The 18223-nt window shown below is 40.0% G+C and overlaps 1 protein-coding gene across 5 annotated transcripts in view; it reads right to left on the reverse strand.

Moving 5' to 3' along the window:
* Positions 1–18223, reverse strand: part of cacna2d3a (calcium channel, voltage-dependent, alpha 2/delta subunit 3a) — a 341398-nt gene that overhangs the window by 143725 nt on the left and 179450 nt on the right. The window lies entirely within an intron of this gene.

The following is an 18223-nucleotide window of genomic DNA, read 5'->3' on the forward strand; positions in this document are numbered from 1 at the left end:
GATTTGGAGGTGCTGATCCTCATCCCAGCCGCTTCACATTCGGCCGCGAACCTACCCAGCAAGAGCTGAAGGTCAGAGCTGGATGAAGCTAGGAGGACCACATCATCCGCAAAAAGCAGAGACGAGATTCTCCTGCCACCAAACTCGACACACTCCACACCACGGCTGCGTCTAGAAATTCTGTCCATAAAAGTGATGAACAGAACCGGTGACAAAGGGCAGCCCTGGCGGAGTCCAACCCTCACTGGGAACAGGTCCGACTTACTACCGGCTATGCGGACCAAACTCACGCTCCTCTGGTAAAGGGACTGAATGGCCCTTAACAGAAAGCCACCCACCCCATACTCCTGGAGTGTCCCCCACAGGGTGCCCCTGGGGACACGGTCATAAGCCTTCTCCAAATCCACAAAACACATGTGGATTGGTTGGGCAAACTCCCATGCCCCCTCCATCACCCTTGCAAGGGTATAGAGCTGGTCCACAGTTCCACGGCCAGGACGAAAACCACATTGCTCCTCCTCTATCTGAGATTCAACTATCGATCGGACCCTCCTCTCCAGTACCTTGGCGTAGACCTTTCCAGGGAGGCTGAGGAGTGTGATCCCCCTATAGTTGGAACACACCCTCAGGTCACCCTTCTTAAAGATGGGGACCACCACCCCGGTCTGCCACTCCCTAGGAACTGCCCCCGATGACCACGCAATGTTGTAGAGACGTGTCAACCATGACAGCCCTACAACATCCATAGCCTTGAGATACCCAGGACGAACCTCATCCGCCCCCGGGGCTCCGCCGCTGTGTAGTTGTTTGACTACCTCAGCAACTTCTGCCCCCGAGATCGGACAGTCCATCCCCAGGCCTCCCAGCTCTGGTTCCTCCTCGGAATGCGCATTGGTGGGATTGAGGAGCTCCTCAAAGTATTCCTTCCACCGTCCGACTATAGCCTCAGTTGACGTCAGCAGCTCCCCATCCCCACTGTAAACAGTGTGAGCGAGTTGCTGCCTTCCTCTCCTGAGGCGCCGGACAGTTTGCCAGAACCTCTTTGGAGCCGATCGATAGTCTTTCTCCATGGCCTCACCAAACTCCTCCCACGCCCGAGATTTTGCCTCGGCAACTGCCACTGCTGCACCCCGCTTGGCTATCCGGTACCTGTCTGCTGCCTCCGGAGACCCACAGACCAGCCACGCCCTGTAGGCCTCCTTCTTCAGCCTGACGGCTCCCCGAACCTCTGGTGTCCACCAGCGGGTACGGGGGTTGCCACCACGACTGGCACCGGCCACCTTACGGCCACAGCTAGCAACAGCCGCCTCGACAATCGCAGAGTGGAACAAGGCCCACTCGGACTCAATGTCCCCCACTGCTCTCGGGACGTGGTCAAAGCTCTGCCGGAGGTGGGAGTTGAAGACCGTCTTGACAGGTTCTTCTGCCAGGCGTTCCCAGCAGACCCTCACTATGCGTTTGGGTCTGCCAGGTCTACGCGGCATGTTCCCTTGCCATCTGATCCAACTCACCACCAGGTGGTGATCAGTTGACAGCTCCGCCCCTCTCTTCACTCGGGTGTCCAAAACATACGGCCGCAGGTCAGATGATACGACTACAAAATCTATCATCGACCTGTGACCTAGGCTGCCCTGGTACCAAGTGTACCGGTGGGCATCCTTATGTTCGAACATGGTGTTCGTTATGGCCAAACTGCGGCTTGCACAGAAGTCCAATAACAAAACACCGCTCGAGTTCAGATTAGGTGGGCCGTTCCTCCCAATGACACCCCTCCAGGTCAAGCTGTCATTGCCCACGTGAGCATTGAAGTCCCCCAGCAGGACAATGGAGTCCCCTGATGGAGCACTATCCAGCACTCGTCCCAGGGACTCCAAAAAGGGTGGGTACTCTGAACTGATATTTGGCCCATAAGCACAAACAACAGTCAGGACCCGTTCCCCGACCCGAAGGCGCAAGGAAGCTACCCTCTTGTCCCCCGGGGTAAACCCCAACACACAGGCAGAGAGTCTCGGAGCTAACAAAAAGCCAACCCCAGCCCTCCGCCTCTCACCCGGAGCAACTCCAGCAAAGTAGAGTGTCCAACCCCTCTCCAGGTCTCGGGTTCCAGAGCCAATGCAATGTGTCGAGGTGAGTCCGACTATATCTAGCCGGTACCGCTCAACCTCTGCCACAAGCTCCGGCTCCTTCCCCGCCAGCGAGGTGACGTTCCATGTCCCAAAAACTAGTTTTCTTGTCCGGGGATTGGACCGCCAAGGCTCCCGCCTTGGTCTGCCACCCGATTCGCATTGCACCGGACCCTTCATGTTCCTCCTGCGGGTGGTGGGTCCACAGTTGGACGAGCCCATGTATCCGGTTCGGGCTGGGCCCGGCCGGGCCCCATGGGCGAAAGCCCGGCCACCAGGCGCTCGCTCACGGGCCCCAACCCCAGGCCTGGCTCCAGGGTGGGACCCCGGTAACCCTCCGGGCCGGGTACTCCGACTCTTCATTTTAACCGCCATGAAAGATCCTTCGAACCGTTCTTTGTCTCACCCTTCACCTAAGACCAATTTGTCATGGGAGACCCTACCAGGGGCACTAAGTGCCCCAGACAACATAGCTCCTAGGATCATTAGGGCACTCAAACTCCTCCACCACGATAAGGTGACGGTTCAAGGAGGATAATATTTCACAGAACTTAATTAATGGAGTGATAAAATATTGCATTGGTGATGTAATCAGCCTGTTTTTGTGGTTCAGATATTATATTGGAGGTAAATGTCTCATAATTTTTAAAAAGCTTAGATTTACATAAATACACATACACTGTAAATACATTTTCTGGGTGTAGTACATGCAACATTTTTTTTAAAGTTATTTTTTTCGGAAAATTTAATTAAATTTTTTTTTTAGTATTTTAAACGTTTTCCATACTCAAAAACTTCTACAATTTTCCCAACTCAATATTTTTGGGAACAATTTTGATTAGGTTGGACTTCAACGTAAATATGAGTATGTAAAACTCAGTTATTGGCTTAGATGGAAGATAAATGCCAGAACCCGCCCATTTATCCTGCAACGGAAGAAGAAGGCACAAGGCACTGACTGTTAAGCGGGACGGTCCATCTTGGAAGAGCTTGCATGCGCAGCCGAACTCGTGGATAAAGCTTTTCAAAAACTTGTAAGTAACTATTTTGACTATTTTAAGTTAACGTGTAGTCAAAATGTCACATTTATATGTTTGTTTATCATACCTGCTCAGGCTGCTCTTAGCTAGCAATGTGTACTAATCTATCGGCCTGTTAGCTTACTTCAACATGTGGTCCGTTTTGTTACTATCAAACATCACTTTTGTGTTTATTTCAGAAACCAACATTTTCGGTAGGCTTTCACTCTTATATAGTTAATTGATGTACTGTTTTGTGGGCACGTCTTAAATTTTATGAATTCTTACAGAGCAGATATATAGCTTTAATTGCGCTTGCCTGCCTCACAGAGCTGCTTACAAGTGTATTTTGAACTGCTAGTTATCATAACTAGCCGACATTTGAACCGACAAATGGCGCATCGGCCATCAGCTTGTGAAAACCGCGGGGGAATTTTTAAAGTTTTGGTCGCGCTTATCTCCATTTTATTTATGGCTGGGGCTGTATTTTCAAATTATATGCTTTTTTAATTTTTTAAGTTTTGGTCGCGCTTATCTCCATTTTATTTATGGCTGGGGCTGTATTTTCAAATTATATGCTGCTCTTCCTGTTGCTCGTCTATGCCCTTAATTTTCTGTCCGTCACACCCGCTCGTGTGTGAGTGAGAAACGGAGAAAAAAAAATGGAGAGACGAGAGGCAATTGATCTGCTGGTGTGCTGTCGAAAATATGGAGAAACTCCTGTTTGAAACGGTACACCGCCTCTTTAACGTCTGCCCGATGCGTCTGCCACACTCGACGGATTACGCCACCGTCACGTTTGCTCTTTGTAGGTCGACCCGTCTGACTTTTCTTTCTTTCTTTCTTTCTTTTTAACTACAATAAATGTCTGTTTTTAGGTATCACTCCCATAAGATTGCTTCTGACTGCAAAAAAGTGTTTAAACACCGTGTGGGCCATTTAATGGCAGATAAAATCCTTAAGTAAAGATGGAATGAAAATAAATAGAAAAAATAAAATATCAATCAATTTATGGCACAAATACAGTGCACAACAACTGATTCTGATGAATTATAAACAAGAAAATGTTAATAGACATCTTCATTTAAAATTCACGAGGTAATTCACAACAAGTGTTGTGTTTTTTATTCACGTGTCACTGTTTTGCTCACCTCAATTAAAATAATTCAGTGTAATTCAATCATTGTTAAGGGGTTTATGCCATCAGTTTGGCCAATATGTAACATTTAAACCATAATACTCTTTTTTTTTAACAAACTCTGAAGGTGATGTACTTAAAGATATAAGTGACTCAGTTCTTTTATTGTTTATTCAGATTATTATTCATGTTTTATTTCTGTTCTTTAACTACTTAGTTTAAAGCATTTACTGCTAATCATTTGCATTTTTATAGATAAATGCAGAGTTCCAAAGGTGCACTGCTGTTCCTCTACAGTCTACATTCATGTCTCAGCTGGATAAATGTACTCCAAAGCTCCTGGATTTGTTCAGTGCCAAGGGAGGAGCAGTTGGTCAGCGCATCAAGAACTTATTGATGGAACTGATACAGGTGAGTTAAAAAATCATGGTATTATATTAAGTCATCTGTATTCATGTTCAGTTTGAAGTTTTAACTTTGGTTTCAAAGCCCTGAACAGTCCACCTGTCTGAGCATCTAACCCCATACATTGCTCTCAACTACTGAGGTCTGCAGATTAGTCGACTATTCACGTCATGCAAAAGAGTATAGCTTAATCCACAAGGATGTTTAATATAGCCATCATTAGCTACTAGTTTGAAGTGTGATCAGTTATGTGCCATCTAATAATAAAGACAAGATGATAGCTTATCAAACAACTTTAAATAACTTTCTAACCTGTTAATACAAATGCTACACAGTAAAGGGAGGTAGGCACCAAAAACCAAAATAAATTGTATATTTTTTTAAAAAGCGGTCATAGAATAAACGTCGACTATTAAATTTGTAGTCGACTACTTTGTTTAATTTTATTTTGTTGATGTCATCGTGACGAATCGACTAATCGTGCCAGCAATAGATGTGATCTAAATTGTGGGGCAAGGGCTTTCTTGTTTGCCAGCCACAATTTTTGGAATGTACACATATGTGCAGCAGGCTTGATTGCTTGCTTGGTCTAAATCCATAATGAAGTTATATTTCAACCATTTTGCTTTAGGTCAGTGATCCCTACTTATTTATAACTTTTTGCTTATGTGTGGCTGTTTTTCGATGCTCTGCTTTTTTTTGTGGAAATTTGGTTATGATGCTTTTTTTTGTTTGTTTGTTTGTTTTTTACTCGCTGTCATGTTTTTTGTCGTCTACGTTTATGGTGTTTTTTGCCTTTCTGTGCAGTACTTTGGTAAGTTGTCATGATGTTTTTTAAACGGATGTATTGTATGGAAGCTTAGTTAATAATGCTAAATCAAAAGTTCCTTTCTTACTTCAAAAGATCGCAGGTGCAAAAGAAAGTAATTTGATGTAAATAAAAATTAATATAAATAATGCTAAGTCTAAATTATGTTAGACCTTTTCTATTGATTCAACCTTTTACTGGGAAATACCACTACACACGTTTTTTTTGAATGTGTATGTATCAAAAAATTGTGGGTAGTGTGTCAAAAAGACTTTTTTTCCTGTTGTCAGAATTTTAATTAATTTAATGACTTTTTCATTAACTTTAGGACACAGATGTCTCCACTGTGCAGAAGAGAGACGTAACTCTGAGATGCCTCATTGAGTACATGGGAGAGAGTGGACAGGAGCTCATCTCGGACTACTATGTAAGTAAATTATTAGGGCCAAGATTGAATCAATCTGTTGCACAAACTGGATTTGATAAGTAATAAAAATAGGCTACCCTAGTTTTGCATAGTTGTTTTACTAAACATCCACAAAGTATAAACTCCAGGATGATTGAGCACTGAAATTCAGCCGTTGCGCCTGAGCCTATGTAAGGGAAACACTGATGTGTGCAAATTCATCTGTGTGTCTGCTCTGTTTTCACAAATATCCAGTGAGTTATGGGGAATCGCTGTTCACGTTAACAAGCTCACTTTAACGTTGATTGGTCAAATAAACGAGCAAGTTAAGTTTACGTTTACAACAAAATAAACAAGTTTACAAATCGTTCAGTAAACTCTTTAGGCACTACAATGCCATGTTGTACTTGTAAACCTTTCCCTTCTCGGTCGTACATTTGCAGGATTTCCCCCAGCGCTTTATAAGCCAGGCTTTGCTTGGCCACCCGACACGAACGGCACAACAAAACTAGAGCCCTCCATCATCTTATACTGGTGAGAAACAGCTGTGGAACGTGTGCAGGGAACTCCAGCAACTAAGGAAGAACTCAGCACATTACAGTCCTAATAAATATACATGTTAGAGAAACATTTAAACCAAAAAACTCATCTATGTTACTGACTGTTGATGTTGAATTACAGTTCAAATTCCATAGCCATCATCCCGCACTGGTGATATTTATCTCCGCATTTGACCCATCCCGATGAAGGGGAGTGGTGAGCTGCAGCAGTGGCTGCGCTCGGTAACTATTTGGTAGTTTAACTCCCCAATCCAACCCATTAAAGCTGAGTGTCAAGCAGGGATGCATTGGGTACCATTTTTAAAGTCTTTGGTATGATCTGACCAGGAATCAAACCTCTATCTCCAAGTTCCAGGGCAGATACTCTACCACTAGGCCAGGGGTCGGCAAGTCGCGGTTCTGGAGCCGCATGCGTCTCTTTCATCCATCTGATGCGGCTCTCTGCTTGTAAAATAATTAATGAATATTTAATTACAATGTATTTTATTTTGCTGCATTCATTTTTTATCTGTAGCCAATTCTAAATGTAAAGATTGTCTATGTAAACCTGAACAGGTCATCTGCTTGTGCATAATCAAATGTCTCTAGGCGCTTTCTGAGCTGAAGAGGATGTGAGGTTCTGGACTTTTCCTCAGACAGGCTCATGGATGCGTCGTAGTGTTGGAGACAGGAACAAGTGCTATTAAGCCAAAGATTCATAATCAGGGAACATTTTCTAAGTGACTAGTCTCTGAGAGACCGGGTTTAGAAAACACAGAATCTTCCTGCATGGTTCTGGTTCTGTGATGCCCTCCAAGCCCCTGATCTACACATCTTCAGCTTGCTGTTCACCATACGCATGCGCTGACAGCGAGCTGCGCGGAGTTCAGTGTCCATCTCAAATGTTCTGATGGTAATCTTTTCCTGATTGATGTAGCTACCTCCACGGTGTGCGTAACGATAAAAATGTCAGCGCATCTGTAGGCTTGAGATTTCTCCGTCAAAATAAACAATCAAATACAGGAAATATCCGGTCCGTGCGAACCCTGTCATTTAACTGTTTTGCCTTCTTGTGAAGATAGTTGCAAACAGAAACATTAAACCTGATTACCACCAGAGCCACGCACACTGCGCCGTTATCTCAGTCAGTGCGAATGAGGAAAATAACAGAACTGATTGGATCCTTGGGTGTGAAAGGTTCGGGGGCCACAAAGAAAGGGCTCGCGGGCCAGATGTGGCCGCCTATTGAGTACCGCTGATGTAGATGAACACATACAATTTAAAGCTTTTTTTATTTATTTAATGTTAGCTCTTCAAGTCATGCAGCATTTGCATTAAAAATGCCATAGAAATTAATGTTACTGAGACACAAATACTTCTGGCTAAAAAGTCAGGAACTGATGATTTTGGTATTTGTGTTAATTCTTTTAATTGATGTTTTGCCATTGTCTTTGTCATTAAGGGAAGTCCAGAGACCAGTGTGCATGAGGACCTAAAACTGTGCAGCGTGATGATCTACATTTGCCATGATTCAGATGCTGTAGGAATAATCATCGAAGGAGTGCCAGTCCTCACTAATCTTGGCAGTCTAGCCAAAGCATGCAGCATGCTTCTCGGTCTGACATACGGCCTGAACCTCCAATATCCTACCAAACTTGTCAAAACGTTTGAAGTTTTTCAGAGACTTCTTGTGGGTCTTGATACACTCCGCCCAAAACCAAGCTCCAGGTACATGACTAAAAAACAAACTTCTTACCTAGGCAGCCAACTTGAGTGTGGCCCCTACACTTCTGAACAGCAGGTCTGTTGTGTTCGTTCAATATTAAAATGTGTTTGTCAATGACAAAAGGCAATTGTTCCAGATATTGCTCTGGGTTGTCATGTGACAGTTTTTTAAGCTGAGATGGGTTCTGTTTAAAAGTAGTTTGGATAACACTTAGAAAATTACTTGTTAAATGACTTGTTCTTTAAAGTGAAATGTCAAGTATATATTAACAACAAAACACTATAAATTTTGAGAGGTTCAGCTATACTTTATACAAATATGTTCATGTATTTTTCGATTGAAATGCTTCCAGATTTTCAGGTGGAAAATGCTTCATGTTGTCATTGACAGAATGAGTTTTGTGAGAATAGGTCTCACACCGTTCCTGTGTTTACTGTGATGTAAATGTTTTACAGTAATATGTGTATGGCTGGTAACAATCTTTACAAAAGTTGTAAGATTTAAAATTTACAAATACTTGTTAGTATTTACTTCAATGCCACTGTTTCAATGAATTAGGAAAAATAAATTTTGAAAGTGGACTATTTACAGCTTCACAGTATTTATCATTGTTTACTCTTTACATTTTAAAAACGGTTTCAGTATTGAAAAGTAGAATAAAATCTAAATAATTTCAATTTTTGGTTTATTTTTTAGAATAACATCAAAGAAAGGTTTCAGTTCATATAAAATAATGAAATTATTAATTTTTCCATAGTCCAAATAGTAAGTTTAACAAACTTTAAAAATTTGTTTGGGAAATGCTGCCTTAATTATTTTTGAATAATTTAAAACTCACAGGTTTTAGTGTAGAAAAAAGGTGAAATTATTGAGTTGTACCTACTGAAAATAATAGTTATTTGACCAAACTCAAAAAAATTGTTTGGAAAATCTTGACTAAATTTTTTGGAGTAATTTGAAAGACACAGGTTTTAGTGTAGAAAAAAGGTGAAATTATTAAGTTGTACCTACTCATATTGCTGGTTAGTTGACCAAACTTACAAAATTTGTTTGGAAAACGTTGCCTTATTTTTTTTTTGAGTAATTTGAAAGAAACAGTATTAACAGTGTACAAAAGAACCTTTCCAGCATTGATTATCATGTATTCACAGCATGTTTTATCCCAATTGTCTTTGAATTTCATGTTTACAATTAACAAAGACAAAAAGTATCTGTGAGAGAAATGTCTTGACACCCAAGGCTTGTCAATCAGGTTTTATATTGCAAGATCAACTCAAACCATGCCAACGCCATCATTCTCTCTCTTTACTTTTACTTCTTCAATAATCTTGCTGTTGTTCTTTACCGATGGGAGGATGAAAGTCTCCTAACACTCAACGGGGGTCCGAAAGAAGCATAGGAACATATCCGAGTGTGCTCAGTAGGGAGAAAACGTGGCCACACACACACACACTTATACGGTACAAGTCCATGTGAACATGGAAACAACCAAACGTGTCTTTTACAACATTCCCCAATGGCAAAAAGACACAATCTTTCATTGGATGTGGATAAAAGGTTAATCGGTTTCAACAAAAGATCAATCACTGGAGCATAGCAAATTTTACCTGAGAGAGAGCTTGTGAGTGCTTGTGAGTAAAGACTGAAGTGATTTTTTTCTAAACGCAGCAGGCTACGCTCAATCCAAGGCACAGCAGTGTACTTAAGTGGTAGACTGAACATGTGTGTGTGTGTGTGTGTGTGTGTGTGTGTGTGTGTGTGTGTGTGTGTGTGTGTGTGTGTGTGTGTGTGAACTGCGTGAGTGCAATGCTAAATATGCCCAACCTTTTGTGCTGGATCACAGGCACCTGAGTTGTAGATTGGACATTAGAGTCTTTAAAGCAGCGAACACCTTTTCTTCTTCGAAGTGGTCACAGCAGTGTGCTGAGGCTGCTTCGCCATAAATACATATGAGCAAATATCTTAAACTACAGCCTGCAGAAGCTGTTTAGTTTAGATTTATGGTGAGTTATTTATCTTAACATGAAGGCTGGCAGACTTCTGATTAAATCAGGACAACAACTAGGAAATCATTTCAGAGAGGTGGTTAAGTGTGTCGAGATTTGACTGGTAGTGAAAATGAAATCAATAAGGATGTTAATGTAATGGTTTAAAGGTGCGTTGTGTATAAATGAAGTAAAAAAAAAGACATCCTGTAGTAATATTTAGTTACAGAAACCACCTTAAACAACTGTGTTTTACCAGCTGTTGTCAGATTACAATTGTCGGCTCTGCAGTATTAGTTCAAAGGAGACATGGCAACCCCACACTCACTGATGATAAACAGGAGTTATGTCCCTCCTTCCCAGTGTTGAGAAAGGTACTTTTAAAAAGTAATTAGTTATAGTTACTAATTACTTTGTCAAAAAAGTAACTCAGTTACTAACTGAGTTACGAGATTATAAAAGTAACTAATTACCAAGAAAAATAACTACTTAGTTACTTTTTCATTAAAGAATGCAAGAAAATGGGTTATTAAACTTACTTAATTTACTATAAATGACTACAATAGTGAAATATAAATGACTAATGACTGGAACATAATAAAATGTATGTCCAAATGTTTTTTTTTATAAAACTGGTTAAATAAATAAATAAATATCCTTTAAGATGACACTAGAAGAGGCACAAGCCTGATGGAGGACACATTTACTAACTTGGGTCAGACCCAACCACAGAAGAGCTGAAGCCGGGTGGTAAACACACACAGGTAGTTCTAATAACACGTGAGCTCCATGACGTCTGAGACTGATGCATCAGTGTTACAGCGGGACTAAAGACATGATCAGAAACAGGTTACAGCTGGATGATCTAGGAAGGTAGAAGATCGTGACGTCTGAGCGATGAACAGGTGAGCGGACCTTCAGGTTGTCCCGCTGTCACGCCAAGAAGGGCGTAGACCATTCATCATGTCTTCACAGGCTGTGATGCGCTTGGATGAAAACATCTGCCTCTTTAGCTCCTGATCAGCTGATGACAGCTTCAAGACACCACGCTGCTTAACGCACGCATTTTCTTATCAGTAACAGAAACAACGTTTTGATAAAAGAAGAAGGTAATTATTTAGTTTGCTCGTTACTGAAAAAAATATTTTTTTAGTAACGCGGTTATTTTAAATGGCGTTATTCCCATCACTGCTCTGTTGTGTCTACAGCATGCAGTGACTGAGCCAGTGAGAACACTGAGTCTCCGCCCACCTGACCAATCATCATCATGTTTGTAAGTACGTTACCGACACCTCGCTCTCCCTGGCTGCAGCTGAAGTGTGGCGGTCAGAAAGCCTTGCACTGTTGCTCGATGTTCGACAAGCACATAGTAACGCACAACCTTCCGTCCCCAGTAACAGTAACGGCATTGCAACAGCGGGAAAGGTAATTAATTAGATTATTCCGTTACCTAAAAAAGAACGCCGTTAGTGGTCCGTGTACATGACGGCCATCCGATTTTCCTTTGGAAATAAAAAAAACAAAAAAAGGGAAACGAGCCGTTTTGCCGATCACCAATCAAAAAACAAATGAATGTAAACGAAAGTCAACTCGTTTTTTGTTTTTCTATTTTCAACATAAAAAAGGAAAACGGAAAACAAACTTTTTTTGTTTTTCGATTGTGTATTTCAAGATGAAACGTTTAAATCAGAAAATAAGGGGAAATAGATCATTTTCTGCCTTAAATTTACCTTTTTCGCTGTGACCCGGAAGTTTACCTGCAAAAATACAAGCGAAGAAGAAAATCGGAAGTTTACTGCAAAAACACGAGAAGGAAAAACAATTACGTTAGCGGCTATCAAAAGACCGGTATATATTTGGATCATATGTGCGCGAAAGAATGGACGTAGAAACTTTTGTTCTCTTTCGTGGAGGAAAACGAGTCACCATGAGTGGCGGTGACATGTCAGTGGACAAGATATGCAGGATTTTCCAGGTATTCAAACTTTGAAACTGTTAAAGTTTTGAGTAATTAACATGCACCACAACATCCTAACTACTATTGGCTAGCTAAACATACACTTTAGCTAGTAATGTGTTTTAATCGTCTTCAGTAGACATTACTCAGTGCAGTAAAAAATGTATACACGAATATTTCATTGTATTTTATCACATTTACTCAGAATGTATAAATTTTTTCTAAAGTTACATGTTGTATGTGGATACGTTTTCTTAACGTCTTTGTTTATTCTGTTAAATTTGGCAGGTCACTGGAAATAGCCTGTACATTACTGATGACATGAATACAGCAATATTTCCAGATCCTTCTGGAAATTTCACCACCCTCAGTCTCCAACATCGGGGTCATTATGAGGTTCATGGAGATTCAGAACAAGTTCAAAGCCCTCCAATCAGAGCCCTTCCCTCTGCTGCTCCCTTTGCCTTTATGCGCAAAGCCTCGGCTTCTGCATCCACCGAAACACATGCTACTGCAACTTCTCAATCTAATTTTCCACCCAGACAGTTCCAAAGGTATTTTTCCCAAAAATATAAATAAAAGGAACTTTTGTTTTGTAAAAAATTTTAAGTAATTTTAACTGTAGTTATATCTGTCTCCTAGGTCAGTGCATATTGCAGAAATTGTCAACGACAAACTAACAGCTGCCAGGACAGTGGTCATTCGCTTCTTGGAATCTGATGTAACAGTTGAAAGAATGGCTGTTAAGGTGAAGGAGGCTTTGGGCTGTGTTGAGGAGATTACATTGACAGACATCCAAGGAAATGAAATTGTGGACTCAGAGGGTACAAGAAGTGAGTTGTTATCATTTGTCATTTAGTATTGGTTAGATGTGAATACCTGTTTTGCAGATGTCAAATTAGTCTTTCCATTCCCAAAGGCTCCAGTTACTGGAAGCAAAACTCCAGAAAAATCTATGCCATCTTTGAGGATGATTTTGTGGAGTTTCAAAATGGTCGAAGACAGAAAACCAGGTATGTAAGCACACATCTAAATTATTTATTTTGTTCAGGGGCAGCAGTAACTCAGGAAGTAGAGCGGATTGGCCAGTGACCAGCAGATTGTGAGACCGATTCCCGGTCCTGCCAGGGTATACTGCTGTTGTGTCCTTGGACAAGACACTTCACCTGACTTATTTGTGTTGTTGGTGGTCAGAGGGGCTGATGGCACAAAATTACAGCCTTGCTTCTGTCAGACCACCTCTGAGTTGGCTGTAGCTACAAATTAGCTTTCCATCATTGGCATTGTGTGAATGTGTGTGTTAAGAATGGAAAGTGCTTTGAGTGCCTAGAAAAGCACAAACTAAATTTACTCCATTATTAATCCACTACATTTACTGTGATACACAAATCCTTTGTTTTGTACTCTTCTAATTAATAGTTGTACTTTATGTCAGTAATATTCAAAATGAAATTGTTTTCTGAATTGTTTCATGGTTATTGTTAAAAAAAGTATCTGAACTAAAATTTAACACAAGTTGTACAAATAAACAGTACATCAGTGGTTTACGACACTAAACGACTCACTTATTAACTCAACCCTTACAGGCGAAGGTCTGAAGAAACTGGGATCCTTCAAGAGGTTATTGGAAAAATTGATCAGCTTAAGCAAGCTACTGAGACCCTCCAAAATGTCACTGAAGCAATAAACCTGCTGTCTGACCTTGCAAAAGTTAAAAGTACAACAGCACGACAAGATGAGCAACTGCACCATGTTATGGATGCCTTCTGCTGTCATGTTTGCAAAAGTGTGTATAACACAAATAGTAACTGTATTGCATATTCAGTAATTTTTAATATTTTCACTGCATCTAATAATGCTTTTGTTTATTCAATCCTGTTTAGGTCTGATGTCCAAGCCGATGTTTTCCACATGCTGTCAGTCTCTCCTGGGATGCCAAACGTGTGTGGAGCAGTGGCTGTTGAACACAAACTACTGTCTGAAATGCAGAGCAGAAGACTTTGAGTTCAAGGTACATGAGGTCAAAGGTCTTAGTGCCGTTTTAGCCTTTTTCAGAGAGGTGCACACAGAATAGTCACTGATGGAACAGTCACTCATTTTCTCAGGAAAAATGTTGCCAAAAAGCTTAAAACAATGTTTTCCCTGTCTTAAAACAAATAAGCTAAAGTTTATGGCTCCTTGTTCTTCCATATCACAACCAGTTTATTCTGTGGTTCTAAAATGTAATGTTGTGGTGTAAGGTCTAACCACGTTTTAGGTTACATTCCTCTACTGGAGATGTTAAAAGCACTTTCAAAGTTACTTGAATGTTTTTATTGCACTTAAAACAGTTACATGAAACTGTATTAAACATTTTGTTCTGTAACAGCTTTTACAGTTAATAAACATTTTGTTAACAGAATTGTTTTGTTATTAACCTGATCTAAGCATGTGTAACACAGGCTCTACAACTCACACACATCTTCTGGTGGTATCAATGAGAGATCTTACTGCATCCTGGAAAGGTTCATAATTATGGTTTACCACGTTTTGATATAGTGATGCTAAGTCAAAGTGGGAACCAAACTCTGTTTCAGTCTGTTGCCTGGAGTCTTCTGAGGTAAATGGATCACATCCAAAAATGGATTCCCTTTTCAAAGCAGATCCAGTTTCCTGTTGATACAGATCAGCTGCAGCAGCTCCAACAGGCAGAAGATCCTCAGGGACTCTTGCAGGACACCCTTCCTTCGCCAGCTCATTTGGTATTCCTTTCCCTGCACGTATAAGAAGGTTAATGTGGCTTAATGATGAAAACAGCTAATATATACTTGTTGGAAAGTTAATCCAAAATGTGCTAAATTAGGCAACAAAAACAAATCTATGGTTGCAAGTGTAAATACATTTGTATAACATATTGTAAATGTCATTTCATACACCTATAATTGATGGGGTGTTTATGTGAAGCTCAAAATTAGTCATTTAATATCTGATAGGTAGAATTATCAGTACACGAAGTAGAGACAAGGCTGGAAATTATTCAGACATTCTACCAATCAGATATTAAATTACTAATTATTTTTGACCCTTTATACCCTGTCATCAATTGTAGGAGGTGTATAAAGTTCCATATGTTATAAAGATTTATTTACATTAGCAACCACATTTCTTTTGATATTGGATTAGCCATTTTAAAAAGATTCAAGCCAATTTGTACTAGGAAAAGTCAGATTATTTATGAGGAAGAAAAAACACCTGGGATCCTATGTGCGTTCCATGCCTCGATAACATTTGTGATGCCAAGTCCTGCCATTTGACATGTTAGGTTTGACACACAATATTTGGATGTGTTGTCCTCCATGTCTAGGTCCTCCATGTCCACCAGCTGGACCAAAGCTGTCTTTAATGGGTAGTTGACTCTGGCATTTACTTCTGACCACATTCTCTCTATCACATGGTTCTGAGAAATATACAAAGAGTTTACTCTGTATATGTACTGTCATACACATCTGAATAAGGAGGAATTGATGTTACTCGAGTAGAAGGTGTCTGAACAAACGGCCGCCTTTCATGATTGTGTCTGTGTTCTGCCAGCTTTTCCTGGATGAATAAGGAAAGATAAAACTCTGTGCCACAGTCAACTCTCATCTGGTCCCATAGTCCATAAGAAAGCACTGCAGATCTGATTAAAAAAAGCACACAAATATTTTAAATATGAATGGTGGAAGGACACTGGAACATTTATATTCAAAGAGCAGTTTCCTTGTTTAAATGTAAGACACAGTAAAGTAAAAATGACTGATGAATGTATGTTGTGATTAAAGAAATTTATTTTGATTAATATGACCCATTATCATATGTAATAGTTTTATCTAGGTAGATTGTCAGTTCTGGGTCCTGTATTGAACATCTTTGGTTTGGGAGTGGGACCCAAAATTATTTCATATTTTACATGTAAACTTCCTCATAAATAATCAGGTTGTTCTTTATCGGCATAGTGGAATGACCAACAACCTTCTTGCTGAAACCATCAATAGCCATTACATGGGTCACTCCAAACATAACCAGCTTCTCATTTTGATCAACATGCAGCTTGTGACCCATGTATTCTGCATTGTAGGGCACAGGATTCAGATTTCGGGCTCCCTAAATAACACAAACGATTTAAATAATTTACAAACAAAAACAAACATTTCTAAATTACACCAATGATATTTATCACTTCTTTTTCTCTACCTGCTGCCTCATGGTGTGGTAGGGTTGATGAATGCTTCTCAGGATTCTTCCCACTCTGCCCTCAGCAGCTTTCAACCCCTTAGCAGACAGGTATCCAGTCATCATTTTTCGACCAAAGGAGGACCCAGTCTGAAAAAAGGTTTATTCACTTTCAACATGAAATTATACATTAAGTGTTGCATGTAATTAAAAATTAGGGTAGGCTAAGCAATTGTATATATCACAACAATGCATTTTTATAATTAATCAACCTATATAGGCTACATAAATAAATTAAATGCATACCTCGGAAATACTTTGCGCTATTTCAATTTCCAGCCGGTTGTCAGGACAAAATTCTTTAACAAGTCCTTGTTCAGCGCACCACCTCCTCACATTTCTCTCAGAAAATCCCCGCCGTGCCGTTCCAGACTCATGGCATAAAGCAGCAGCGATGTCGCCACATGACATTCCAGTTATCCTTTTTGCTTTGATAAAATCAGCAAACTCGTGCAACGCCATTATTGTACAAGGTGTGGATTAATCCAGATTTTATTTATCTACATGCATGAAAACCGATGTCTTCCGCTAACGCAATTGTTTTTCCTTCTCGTGTTCTTCTTCACTTTTATTTTTGCAGGTAAACTTCCGGGTCACAGCGAAAAAGGTAAATTTAAGGCAGAAAATGAACTATTTCCCCTTATTTTCTGATTTAAACGTTTCATCTTGAAATACACAATCGAAAAACAAAAAAAAGTTTGTTTTCCGTTTTTCTTTTTTATGTTGAAAATAGAAAAACAAAAAACGAGTTGACTTTCGTTTACATTCTTTTGTTTTTTGATTGCTGATCGGCAAAACGGCTCGTTTCCCTTTTTTTTGTTTTTTATTTCCAAAGGAAAATCGGATGGCCGTCATGTACACGGACCGTTAGTAACGTCATTATTTTAAATGGCGTTATTCCCATCACTGCTCCTTCCTTTGTTTTGAAAGGAGGAAAAACTGACAATCCCTGCAGCCAGATGGATATGAAATATGTTTCAGTATAACCTCTATTCCAAAATGACAGAAACATTAGACTCGTTTGGGATTTTTTCGCTGTAAAAATCTGACTATATTCTTACATACTGCACCTTTAATACCCTAACCTTTGCTAAGAGCAAATTAGTTAGAAGTCCTTACAGTCCTTACATCAATCTTTGGAAACCTTGTCAAAACATAGTTCTTACAAAAAAACTGTTGAAAAAATCTCTCGGTGAGACCTAAATAAACCAGATTAAAGGTGCAATATGTAAGATTGACATATTATGTTCAAATTATGTAACTGCAGTCTATTTTCCTAAGAAATTTAATCACTTTTTCACTACTGTTCCATGAGTTGTATGGCTGTTGCCAGCTACAAATCAGCGCCAGAAGATCTAGATGGTGAGTCAAGTTGAGTGCACAGCAAAGAGTACATGAGTACTGGACATCGTTTTATTCATTTTCAACAACGTTCTGATGGATATTTCCAGAGACTAAAGGTAAAAACTACTGATTGTCTCTTTGAGGTAGAATTGTTGTTAATACTATTTAAGGAAAAGGGGAACACATTCTACAAACTTCTTTATCACATTTACACATCTGCAGGATTTGATGCTTAGCCTACTGACATGTGTGAAATAAATTTTGAGAAAAATGTCTCAAAGTTATATAAATAGTGCAATTTAAAAGGTCCACAGCCTGGTGAGAAGTGTGATTTTAGTGAAGGACTAAAGCTGAATAGTAATGGCATGCAGTTAATTAGCAACACAAGATAAAAGGAGATCACAGTCTGAAACTAAAGCCGTGATAATTGTTTTATCTGTATAATATTGCTTTTAATTATTAAAGGATGACAAAATTATTAATGAAGTAAAAAAATAACCATCCAGCTCTAGTTTAAGCTTG

The sequence above is a fragment of the Nothobranchius furzeri genome, chromosome 15 (genome assembly GCF_043380555.1).
Source record: "Nothobranchius furzeri strain GRZ-AD chromosome 15, NfurGRZ-RIMD1, whole genome shotgun sequence".
Taxonomy (NCBI): Eukaryota; Metazoa; Chordata; class Actinopteri; order Cyprinodontiformes; family Nothobranchiidae; genus Nothobranchius; species Nothobranchius furzeri.